The 13109-nt window shown below is 25.2% G+C and overlaps 1 long non-coding RNA gene across 1 annotated transcript; it reads left to right on the top strand.

Moving 5' to 3' along the window:
* The first annotated feature begins 1441 nt into the window (after positions 1–1441).
* On the top strand, positions 1442–11696 carry LOC107445480 (uncharacterized). The gene is made up of 3 exons (XR_015429207.1): positions 1442–1774; positions 10628–10874; positions 11391–11696. It is a non-coding gene; the product is annotated as an uncharacterized LOC107445480 (long non-coding RNA).
* Positions 11697–13109: the final 1413 nt, after the last annotated feature.

Genomic DNA, 13109 nt, shown 5'->3' with positions numbered 1-13109 from the left:
AATATTTTTACTATGGTGATAAAAATTCAAGAAACCTTCAAAATTTAGTTTTTAAAACACTATATATAAAAAAAAATTAATTTAAACACCTTTGGATTTACTCCAATATCTTTTCATAAGTGCAACACATACCTCATCGTAATTACAACAGCATGCAATTCAATTTTGACAATAAATGAAAAAATGTTTTTTAGACCGATTGACAGACATATACAATTTTTCTTTCTTTTGAGCACAAACACAACATAGCTTCTGTTCAAATAACTAATTCAAAAAGCTACAAAGCAGATAAACCACTTTTTTCATTATGACTTGATTCTGAGCATCCTATCAAAGTATAAAAATAGAATTAAACAAAAATTAAGAACAAAATTTAATTTAAAAACAATAAGTCTGAATGGAAAAATGCTAAATAGTAGCGAACTCTGATTTGATTTGTCTTCACTATGACTTGATTCTGAGCATCCTATCAAAGTATAAAAATAGAATTAAACAAAAATTAAGAACAAAATTTAATTTAAAAACAATAAGTCTGAATGGAAAAATGCTAAATAGTAGCGAACTCTGATTTGATTTGTCTTCACTATGATTTTATTCTGAGTTGGTAATACCATGCTAATAAAAAAATATCTTATCAATGAAGGTAATGCTAAATCGTACATTAAAGAATAAATTTTACTTGGAAGAATAAATTCAATAAAATGAATTCATATGCAAGAAAATAATTAATTCTATCAATTTAAGAAAATAATTAATTCTATTAAAATAATTAATTCTATCAGTAATAGTTTGATAATATAGTAGAAAATCCGATTCGAAAAAATGTATTGTTTGTTTGATTCTTGAAAATAAATTGTAATTAAATTCACCATAAAATAATTTAAATATACTATTGTTATACGATAAAATGCTGATTAAATTACTCATCAGATAAGTCATTCCTTTTTTATGATTTGATTCTGAGTAAATAATACCTTCTATATTACATAGTAAAGTAACAAATATTTTAACAAGGAAGGCAATTGTGAGTATTGTTGATTAATGGTAAATTTTAGGGGCAATAATAATATATATATAAAATTAATTAATATGTAAGGATAAATGAAATTAATTAACATTCAGTAATTTAAGTAATAGTTTGAAAATATTGCAAAAAAATCATATTGAAGAAATATATTATTTGTTTGATGCTTGAAGGTAATATCTATTTAAATTTACCGTAAAATAATAATTTATATTCAACAATCTAAGCTAAAATATTAAGTAGTATTTTAAACTCTTTTTTTTTTATTTATTTATTTATTTTTGGAAATTTTTAAATGTACATAAATATGTCAAATCATAACGAAACTAAAGAAAAGGAACACAACAAAACACAGAAACGGCAAACAGGATATTTACGATTTACTATGATATCACCGTCAACCAATCAGTAGCCGTTTCAATCTCCCCTTCTTATTGAGAACCCCGTAGATGAAATACTTATCGTCATGTTGGTGCTTGGTAAAATTGTTCCCTATAATGCGATATTCCGTAACGTTAAGAAGAATGCTAAGCGTTCGATATTTAAGATCTCGCTGTAATTTATTCTAAAAATTGCAAGTAGTACCCTTAACTGATGAGAAAAATTCTAACTTTGCAAGTAAGTTTTACAAAGAAAAAGTTCTGATGGTTATGGTAAGTGAGGAATGTTATATGCATACGCGTCCTTTTTTGAGGTAGGTATTAGTACCTAAATTCTAAAGTAAGAGGCCTTTATTTGCTAAAGTAAAAGGTAAGTTGATAAGAAATATTAGACATTTATTCAATCTTGGAAGCGCATTTTTTTTATGGCTTGTTCTTATTTGTACCCCATTGTTTAAATTATGGCGCGTACTTATTATATAACTAGGTTAGATCAATTTTTTAATTAAGTCTGCATTTAATGAACATTTTATCCTAATTGATTTTGTGTTAAATTGTAGAAAAATTTTTTTCCAGTTATACTCATTCGTTTCGTCGTAGATGTGAACAAAAATTAAGCCAAAGCTAAGATCTACCTTCTTAATTCTAAGTAATAAATTCAACAAATAATATAAAATGGCTAAAACTAAGTTTTTTCCGTTTGTTTAAAGTAACTGAATTCAAATTTATTAATTTAATGCAGACAAAATTTTCAAAAATAGTTACCTCTACTAAGAGTGAATTTTAATTTATTTTAGAGCAGGGGTCGGCAACCTGTTTGTCCTTAAGGGCGCATATTTTACAGATAATCATGCACAATCCTAAACTCAACTGACTACTTGCTGTATATCGCCGTTTGACAAGAGTTAAGTAAATCGCTCTGGCTATCATACATTTACATTAGTTAAGCGAGGGTGCATTAAAAATCGATTGGGGGCGCCCGCGGGCGCCGCGTTGCCTACCCCTGTTTTAGAGCATTCTCAAGTCATGGTATTAAAAAAGTTCTTGCTCAAGCTAAGTAAATTTTGCTTGTAGAATAGAAAAAGTATGATGATATCAGAAAAAAAGATTTTAAGAATATTCACTGTTTTATTAGTATTTTAAAACTGTGAAAATTCTTAACAGTGTATGTAAATATTTTAATTATAACATAATTAAAGTTCATATTGACATTGAATGAAAATGCTAAGCTTAAGGCTAAGTAAATTTTCTGCTTCTTCTATTAATTATTACTAAGTTATTTAATTATTATAAAAAGCATTATCAACTAACTCTAATGATAAATTTTCAAAGAAGGCTAACCCAAAGCTAAATAGATATTCAGCTGTTCCATAAATTTAAAGAATTTATATTTTTCAGTAGGATTTAGCCGGCAATAAAATATTATTAAAGGATGTATTAATTAGAAATTTATTAATATGCTGGAGAAAGTCTTGACCTATTAAGATTAAATTTTGACTTTAGCTTACATTTACAGGGCTAAAAATATCATTATATAGGCTTATAAACTTATAATGTTTCAGTATTATTATAATTTTAAATACATTCTCAAGAAAATACAAATTAGTATTTAACTTCAATGAGTAAATTTATTTTGTTTTAAACTTTTACTATTTTAAGTCTCATGGAGTATATTATGTAGACTGCTTTAAACTACAGTAAAATTCTTACTTATAGCTTCATAAGTGAATAAAATATGTTTTCTTTTCTATAGAGGAAGAATTTTGTCTTTAAATAATATGGAATGAATTTTAAATTAACAAAACATGTAAAAAACTAGCCTAAATAGAATTTTTGTTTTTATTGAAATAAGTTTCAGAAAAATGTAGGGCCTGATTGAAAACAATTTTTTTTAAAGAATTTTGACTATTTTATAAGCATGATATCTTGTAAATAAAATTTCTGAAAGGCCTAGTAAGTGTTGAAAACTTAACACTAAATTTTGTGCATTTTCTCTAAGTAAATTTCAGTTTATAAATTATTTAAAGACAAAATAATATTTATTTTTATGAAAGACATTATATTATTTATTATTATGAAGAATTGTATATAAATGTGTATATTATATTGGGACAAATAAAAGATTTTTAACTACATTATTATGTGTGGACTGTAACTAAATGTTTTCAAGATATCATGTTCCAAGCCAAGGAAGATGTTTGCTTTTAACTAACGTAAGTACATTTATTTCCATAAACAGGAACTTATAGGATTATAGAGACTGATTAAAAATTATTATATTTAAAAAGTTGGAAGTTTTTATTCATATGATATAGTAAATTTACAATATCTGTGAGAAGTTTTATCATTAATATGCAAAAAATTTAAATTTTAAACTTTCTCAACACTAAATAAATGGTAGAAAAAAAGCTGTAGCAAATATACTTTCTGAATTAAATCATATTTAGACATAAATTAAATTATACTGAAACATAAGGTTCTTTTTTTATTAGTATTTTGGAGACATTAAAACTTAATATAAACATTTTAAGACATAAAAATGCTAAAAACAAGATGAAAAGGAGACTAGATTTTCTGCTTTTGACTTATGTAAGTACATTCATTTCTATAAACAGGAACTAATAGGATTATAGAGACTGATTAAAAATTATTATATTTAAAAAGTTGAAGTTTTTATTGATATGATATAGTAAATTTAATCTTTGTTATGAGAAGTTTTATCATTAGTATGTAAAAAATTTAAATTTTAAACTTTCTAAACACTAAATAAATGGTAGAAAAAAAAGCTGTAGCAAATATACTTTCTGAATAAAATCAAATTTAGACATAAATTATACTGAAACATTAAGTTCTTTTTTATTAGTATTTTGGAGACATTAAAACTTTATATAAACATTTTAAGACATAACAATGCTGAAAACAAGATTAAAAGGTGACTAGATTTTTCTGCTTTTGACTAATGTAAGTTTATTCCTTCCTACTAATAGGATTATAGAGACTCATTAAGAAGTTTTTATTAGTATGAAATAATAAATTTAAAACATCTTTATTATGAGTGGTTTTAAATGTCTTAAGTCATAGTTCAAAAACTAGAATCATAAATTCATTTTTATGAGTAGCATGTTAAGACTTAATGTGATTGAAAATTATTTATTTAAATCCTTAAAAAGTGTTATCACTAGTAAACTGTAAATTAATTTTAATTGCAAATTTTCTTAAGAAAATTCCCTTGGCAAAAAAGTCAGTATGTATGCTTATAACTGAAATTATTTTGAGACATATTTTATTTATTTGTTTAATACTATTCTTTTTTATTGATACTTTGGTGTGCATTTTAAACATTCTAGAAAGTAAAGTGTAAGTAAAATTTCAAAATATAACTACAATAAATATTTTAATATGTTCATAAACTAGAATCAGTTAATTCATTTTTTGAATAGCGTATAGACATAATGTGATTGAAAATTAATAGACTAAATACGGTAAATTTAATTTTTAAATATTCTCAACACATAATAAATGGTAGGAAAAGAAGCTGTAGTAAATATATTCTCTGAATCAAATCATATTTAGACATACATGAAATTATACCAAGACATAAGGTTCTTATTTATTAATATTTTTAAGACAAAAATGCTAAAAGAAAAATTAAAGGTAAGTAGATTTTTCTGTTTCAACTACAATGAATAATTTAGTAAGCATGAATAAAATTAAATTGGAAGATGAAATATTTTCCTACTACTTGATATTTACAGATTCTAATTGTAAATGTTCTCAAGACATGCAGCTTCAAGTCAAAGAAATGTTTATTATTTTAGTTAAAAGACTTAATTGTCTCATGAATGTGCACAAATGACACAGAGACTGATTGAAAATTATTATTTTAGGAAGTTGGACAATTTTAGTGTTGTAACTATAGAGATTCAAATTTTCTTTCTGTGAATGACATAAAAGGGCTGATAAAGAATTTTTTTTTAAATTTAATTATTACTATAAAGAGGATTTAAGATTCACAAGACCAAAAAAAAAAGGTTAGAGCTAAGCAGATTTTTTGCACTAAAATATTATGTGAACAAATAACTGAATACTTCTCATTTTTATTAATATTTTGATGTGTAATTTAAACAAAAAGTGTCAGTATGACTTCAATTAATAAATACACTGAAAAATATTTTACTAGGGCAAATATTATAAATTTGCCTACTAAATTATTGAAATCCAATTATTTATATAAAGCAGATTTTTTGCATTCAAATAATATGTATGCACATAACTGAGACATTTTAAAGTAAATTTATTTCTATAAATGACATATAAGGGCTAAAAAAAATTTTTTTAAAAGTTTGAAAATTTAATTTTTGTTGTAAAGTGGATTTAATTTTAAATATTCACAAAACAAAAATTTTTTTCTCAAAACATGAAGCTCAATAATGTATGGATTTGAATTGATATTTTCAAGTCAAATGCAAAAATTAGGATAAGTAAATTCACTTTTATGAATGGTATTAGAACGTATTTCCAAATATTTGAAAATATTATTGGTATTTATTAATTAAAAGAGTGATTTTAAATTTATAAAATCTCAAGACGTAGTAAATGGTAGAAAAAGCTCTATTTGAGTTGATATTTTCGTTTACCTATCATAACATTTTATGACATATAGATAAAAGAAAGTTTAAAGCGTGTTAAAAAATGAAAGTTTATCATTTAAAGTACCCGAGGCTTTTAGTCCAATCGAAGGAAATGAACACCTCTAACTTTATACTAGTAAAAGTTAATCAAGCCTATCTGTTTCTAAAATTACATTGGTATTCAGACCTTGCTAAATACAATAAAGTCATAAATTCGGTGAATAACACATTTCCACCGAAAAAAAAAATATATATATATATGAGTCATTCTCACAAAGACAGTCATTTTCATGTCCCCAGTATATTTTATGTTTGTTTTACAGCTTACGGAAAAAAAAAATTCAGGGAAAGTGTCCTTCAGAATGCAAGCTAACAAAAGAATAAAATCATCAATTTTTATTTATTTTAGGTAATTAAAATATACCAATATGTCATTCCCTCACTTGTCCCCATTGCTGATTTAAAAAAAGAAAAAAGTTGTTTCTGAAATAATTTTTTTTTTTTTTTTACAAATTCGTGTTTTTTATTTCAGAATACTGAAATATAGAATTCAGAAAATCAATTTTAAATTTAATTTCTGATAAAAATATTAACACAGCACTATTTTAAACTTTGTCCCCAGTGTTCCCTCACAACAATGTTCTTATCACCTGCAATCTTCTTAGAATAAAAATATTTTAATAAAAACTTCAGAAGTTAACAACTGGCATCATAGAACAAAATTGCAGTATGTTTCCATCTTCAACTTAAAGAAGCTTTGCTGTGGAATAAATTTGAATGAATCAAACACGATAAAAATTTTTACATTTGTCATTCCCGCATGTCATTTTTTTAGAGTAAAATAAAATACAACTTTATCGAGAAAGTGGATAATTATATGTTGCTTTCTTGTATGAATATAATTTTATGCGATTGACTTCAATATATACATACAACATTTATTAATGAGTATAACTTTTTTAAAGAATTTCTTTCTGTAAAATCATTTTCTTTTTTTTATTGATATTTTGGTGCGTATTGAATACATTTTAAGACATTGTTCATGGTGAAGGAAAGGCAGAAGGTGAGGATTCCTACATATAAATATACTGAATGCATTAATCAGAAATATATATACATAGAACATTTATTAATGAGTAAAACTTTTTTAAAGAATTTCTTTCTTTAAAATCACTTTCTTTTTTATTGATATTTTGGTGCGTATTGAATACATTTTAAGACATTGTTCATGGTGTAGGAAAGGCAGAAGGTAATTATTCCAACATATAAATATGCTGAATACATTAATCTGAAGTATATTTCTATAGAACATTTATTAATAATTATAACTTTTTTAAAGAATTTCTTTCTATAAAATAATTTTCTTTTTTACTGATATTTTGGTGTGTATTGAATAATTAAGACATTGTCCATGGTGAAGGAAAAGCAGAAGGTAAATATTCCAACATATAAATATGCTGAATACATTAATCTGAAGTATATTTCTATAGAGCAATAATTAATGAGTATAACTTGTTTAAAAAATTTCTTTCCTTAAAATAATTTTCTTTTTTGTTGATATTTTGGTGTGTACTGAATATATTTTAAGACATTGTCCATGGTGAAGGAAGGGCAGCAGGTAAGTTTTCCAATATATAAATATGCTGAATACATTAATCTGACATATATATACATAGAACATTTATTAATGAGTATAACTTTTTTAAAGAATTTCTTTCTGTAAAATCATTTTCTTTTTTATTGATATTTTGGTGTGTATTGAATACATTTTAAGACATTATCCTTGGAGAAGGAAAGGAAAAAGGTAATTATTCCAATTTATAGATATACTGAATGCATAAATCTGAAATATATCTACATTGAACATTTATTAATTAGTATAACTTTTTTAAAGAATTTCTTTATATAAAGTAATTTTCCTTATTAGTGATATTTTGGTGTGTATTGAATATATTTTAAGACATTGTCCATGGTGAAGGAAAGGCAGAAGGTAATTATTCCAATTTATAAATATACTGAATGCATTAATCTGACATATATATACATAGAACATTTATTAATGACTATAACTTTTTTAAAGAATTTCTTTCTGTAAAATCATTTTCTTTTTTATTGATATTTTGGTGCATATTGAATACATTTTAAGACATTGTTCATGGTGAAGGAAGGGCAGAAGGTGAGGATTCCTACATATAAATATACTGAATGCATTAATCTGAAATATATATACATAGAACATTTATTAATGAGTAAAACTTTTTTAAAGCATTTCTTTCTTTAAAGTCACTTTCTTTTTTATTGATACTTTGGTTTGTACTGAATATATTTTAAGACATTGTCCATGGTGTAGGAAAGGCAGAAGGTAATTATTCCAACATATAAATATGCTGAATGCATTAATCTGAAGTATATTTCTATAGAACATTTATTAATAATTATAACTTTTTTAAAGAATTTCTTTCTATAAAATAATTTTCTTTTTTATTGATATTTTGGTGTGTATTGAATAATTAAGACATTGTCCATGGTGAAGGAAGAGCAGAAGGTAAATATTCCAACATATAAATATGCTGAATACATTTATCTGAAGTATATTTCTATAGAGCAATAATTAATGAGTATAACTTGTTTAAAGAATTTCTTTCCTTAAAATAATTTTCTTTTTTATTGATATTTTGGTGTGTATTGAATATATTTTAAGACATTGTCCATGGTTAAGGAAGGGCAGAAGGTAAGTTTTCCAATATATAAATATGCTGAATACATTAATCTGACATATATATACATAGAACATTTATTAATGAGTATAACTTTTTTAAAGAATTTCTTTCTGTAAAATCATTTTCTTTTTTATTGATATTTTGGTGTGTATTGAATACATTTTAAGACATTATCCTTGGAGAAGGAAAGGCAAAAGGTAATTATTCCAACTTATAGATATACTGAATACATAAATCTGAAATATATCTACATTGAACATTTATTAATTAGTATAACTTTTTTTAAAGAATTTCTTTATATAAAGTAATTTTCCTTATTAGTGATATTTTTGTGTGTATTGAATATATTTTAAAACATTGTCCATGGTGAAGGAAAGGCAGAAGGTAAGGATTCCAACATATAAATATGCTGAATACATTAATCTGAAGTATATTTCTATAGAACATTTATTAATAATAATAACTTTTTTAAAGAATTTCTTTCTTTAAAATAATTTTCTTTTTTATTGATATTTTGGTGTGTATTGAATACATTTTAAGACATTGTCCATTGTGAAGAAAAGGCAAAAGGTAAGTTTTCCAAAATATAAATATGCTCAATACATTAATCTGACATATATACACATAGAACATTTATTAATGATTATAACTTTCTGAAAGAATTTCTTTCTTTAAAATAATTTTCTTTTTTTTTGATATTTTGGTGTGTTCTGAATATATTTTAAGACATTGTCTGTCTATGGTGAAGGAAAGGCAAAAGGTAAGTTTTCCAAAATATAAATATCCTGAATACATTAATCTGACATATATATACATAGAACATATATTGATGAGTATAACTTTTTTAAAGAATTTCTTTCCTTAAAATAATTTTCTTTATTATTGATATTTTGGTGTGTATTGAATATATTTTAAGACATTGTCCATGGTGAAGGAAAGGCAGAAGTTAAGGATTGCAACATATCAATATGCTGAATACATTAATCTGAAATATATGTATATATAATATTTTACCAAGACAATTATTAGAATTTTAACTACTTTTTAAGACATAGTAACATATATTCAGAGTAATTTTTACTGCATTTTAAGATTTAAGTTTTAAAATTCGCAAGACGAAAAAATTGTATTAAAAGACTGAAGGTAAGCAGATTTTTTTTTTTTTTTTTTTTTTGCAAGATTAAGGTTTAAATGATTGATTCCATATGTAAGTATTTGAGACTCCATGTACCATAATGGGGCACGACGTACAGGTACAAATAGGTTTCCCTGGATGTAAAATAGTAATTTTGATTCAAAAGATAAAAGAGGTTAATGGAGTAGTTGTAGTGTTGTTGTTCTTCTTATTGGTAAGTAATGTATCAATGCTAGTTTAATTATGAAATAAAGCTTTTAGACCCATTCATTTCTGAAAGAATGACTGAAACTTTAGTAAACTCTTCATCGATTTTTGTGAGGGTTTGATTATATGAGAGTATTATTGATGCTTTTAACTCCAAAATTTTTGCAGGATAAAAATTTATCAGCAGCCTATTGTAAGAATACTAAAGTTATAATTAGTGAGAATAGTCTCCCCAATGCTTTTAATCTACATTATCACCCATTAGCAAAATGGGTGTTGTTTTGGGTTTGATGCCGTGTGCATCTTATTTGGACGTCATCACACTTTTCAACTGTGTTCAAGAGTAATTGTAAGTAGTGCACTTGCGTCGTCATTGCATGTGTTGCTATGGCTACCGCTGCTCTTTGATAATTTTTTTCAAAGAATTCTTTTTATTTTCACCTGCAGAAATTTTTAATGTATTTGCATAATGATTTAAAGTATTTTTATATTCCTTTTATTCACGTGATTTTTTTTTTTTTTTTTTACAGCTACACATCATTTATGTTTCTTTTAGATCTCGAGCTGGGGAGGGACGATAGATATAATGTAATAAGTGTCTATAGGTCTTCATAATTTTAAATAATTATAAATATTAAATGAACTTTAATAATACATAGTATTATTCTTTAGGTTGCGTTAGAAGTATTAAGTAATATTTTTTATTGTTATTTAGGAGACAGATAAATGGGGATTTACTGTATGGTGTCATAGAAATTATTTAAAATCAATTAATTGGTAAGTATCTTTTTATTAATAATAGTTATAAGTTGTATTTTTTTTCTGTAAAATTCTTTGTTGGTAGTAAATATTGTCAATGGCTATTTGACACAAAATGAACACAAGCCTCCATGGGAACCCGCCTTGCTGCGTGCTGTTAGATTGTTCCATATTGTGTAATAGTAATTTTTTCTTGATTTCAAATTTTTAACATTAATTAACTGTCTTAAACCACAAGCAATGTAATTTCAAATCTTTTAATTAACGGGTTGAAATTTAGTGGACGTTGAGCAATATTTTAATATTTTAATTATTTAATCGCTTACTTTAAATTGTTTCTATGGCAGATTTATTGTGCTAGGTATTTTGCTGAACAAAAAAAAATATCCTGCATAATTTATATGTATATTACACTCTATAACAAAAAAATCAACGAGGGAGTTGTTCGATTGAAACGAAAATTGGTGGATAGGAAGTCAATGTACAGAATAGTAAATGATTAAAATTTCAGAACAATTGAATCATTTATTGCAGAGTTACAGTAACAAGTTTAATAAGGTGTTGACCCGCCTCTAGCCTGGATACAAGCTGCCACACGGCGTGGCATGGACCGATAAAGCTCCCGGATAGTCTCTTGCTGTATTTCTTGCCAAATTCGATCCAATTGTCGAACAAGGTCATCAACATTCCATACCAGATGCAATCGCCTTCCTATCATATCCCAGACATACTCGATGGGAGAGAGATCTGGTGATCTGGCAGGTCATTCTTTACTTCTGTACTAAACTTCAAAGGGCAAAACTGATCTATGTAATAAACTGTTTGATTTTTATAAAAAAACTGCTGTGTTTGTGCCTGTAATTCTTAGCAAGTTTATAATACTCTAGTACATTCTTAATGCTCTTGGCTAATACCTTATTATAATAATATATTATGGGAGCCAGTAACCGCTATTTTTTTTAGAAAGATGCGTTAGTTTTTGTATTTATTAATGGTACAGACTACCTTATATTAACATTAAAATATACTTTCTTTAAGTAAAGACTTATAATTAGACAATTTTTTAGATATATTTCATTAAATTTTAAAAAGAAATTTAGTTATTCTTCCTCCAAAACTTTTTAATTTAAAAGCGATATTTTACCTAAAAATTATAAATAAAGGAGATTTTGGATCACTGAGTATTACTATTGCTTAATATTAAAAGGTATGTTTTGAAAAACATGCCTGATTAGTAGCAAAGATTTTGGATTATCAATTGCCTTCTTATTAAAAATTTCCAACAACAAAACTAGAGTTTCACCTGACACTGCAAGAAAAAAAAAATTAAGGACCCAACTTCAGGCTGTTATGGATCATTAAATAGTATTCAAGCTAATTGCAATTTAAAAATATCACAGTAAATATATTTTTTTTAATTGAAATAATATTCCAAATTTTTGTTGGAAGTAAGAAAACCTAACTGTGAAATCTTGAGTCTGTTAACAAACATCAATAAAAGCTAAGACAGTTCTTCAAAAACGTACTACAGAATGTATTTGAAAATTTAAAAAATCAATCAAACCTTAAGATTGCAATTGCGAGGGATTTTTTCTTTCAAATTTGTACTGTGCAAAAAAAAAATTATTTTCCCTCTGAGTTAATAACTGGAATTTAGTGTGGAAAATTTACATTTTTTTTAAAAACTAATAGTCAATTATTATGAAAAGGTCAACATTCTAAAAGTTAAGCAGCTTGATCTTAAAAAGTTTCCAGTGGAATCTATATTTTCCTGTAAAATTTTTTGGGACTCAATTTAACGATAAGCTTCCCTTTAATGAGGATCAGATTATAAAGATATAAGTTTTCCTATAGTTCAGAAAATTTTAATGCACAGGGGAACTTAAGTTTATAAAAACTGAATTATTGTAGCTTTAGTGCAGCATTGACAAAATCAAGTCCCGTATATACAGTATACAAAGTTTCTAAAAAATATATTCCTTTCTAACCGAGCTTTCATTATACCATTTATCAATATATATCTTCCAGTTAAACCAAAATAAATGGACAAAATTCAAATTAGTTTAAAAGTACTTCATATAAACTTTTTTTTAACTATCAATTCACAATTTCACTTAACAAAAGAAAATCATTAAAAAAATTTGCTAATGTTAAGAATAGTTGAATATAATGCTTCTACAATACAGGTCCATTTAATATGCTAATAAAAAATTTAATTTTAAATATTGAATTCGCAATGCGAGTTTAATAGTG

This window comes from Parasteatoda tepidariorum, chromosome 9, assembly GCF_982258835.1.
Source record: "Parasteatoda tepidariorum strain Cologne lab strain chromosome 9, Ptep-v5.0, whole genome shotgun sequence".
Classification (NCBI taxonomy): domain Eukaryota; kingdom Metazoa; phylum Arthropoda; class Arachnida; order Araneae; family Theridiidae; genus Parasteatoda; species Parasteatoda tepidariorum.
This window is presented reverse-complemented; position numbering and strand designations above follow the sequence as displayed.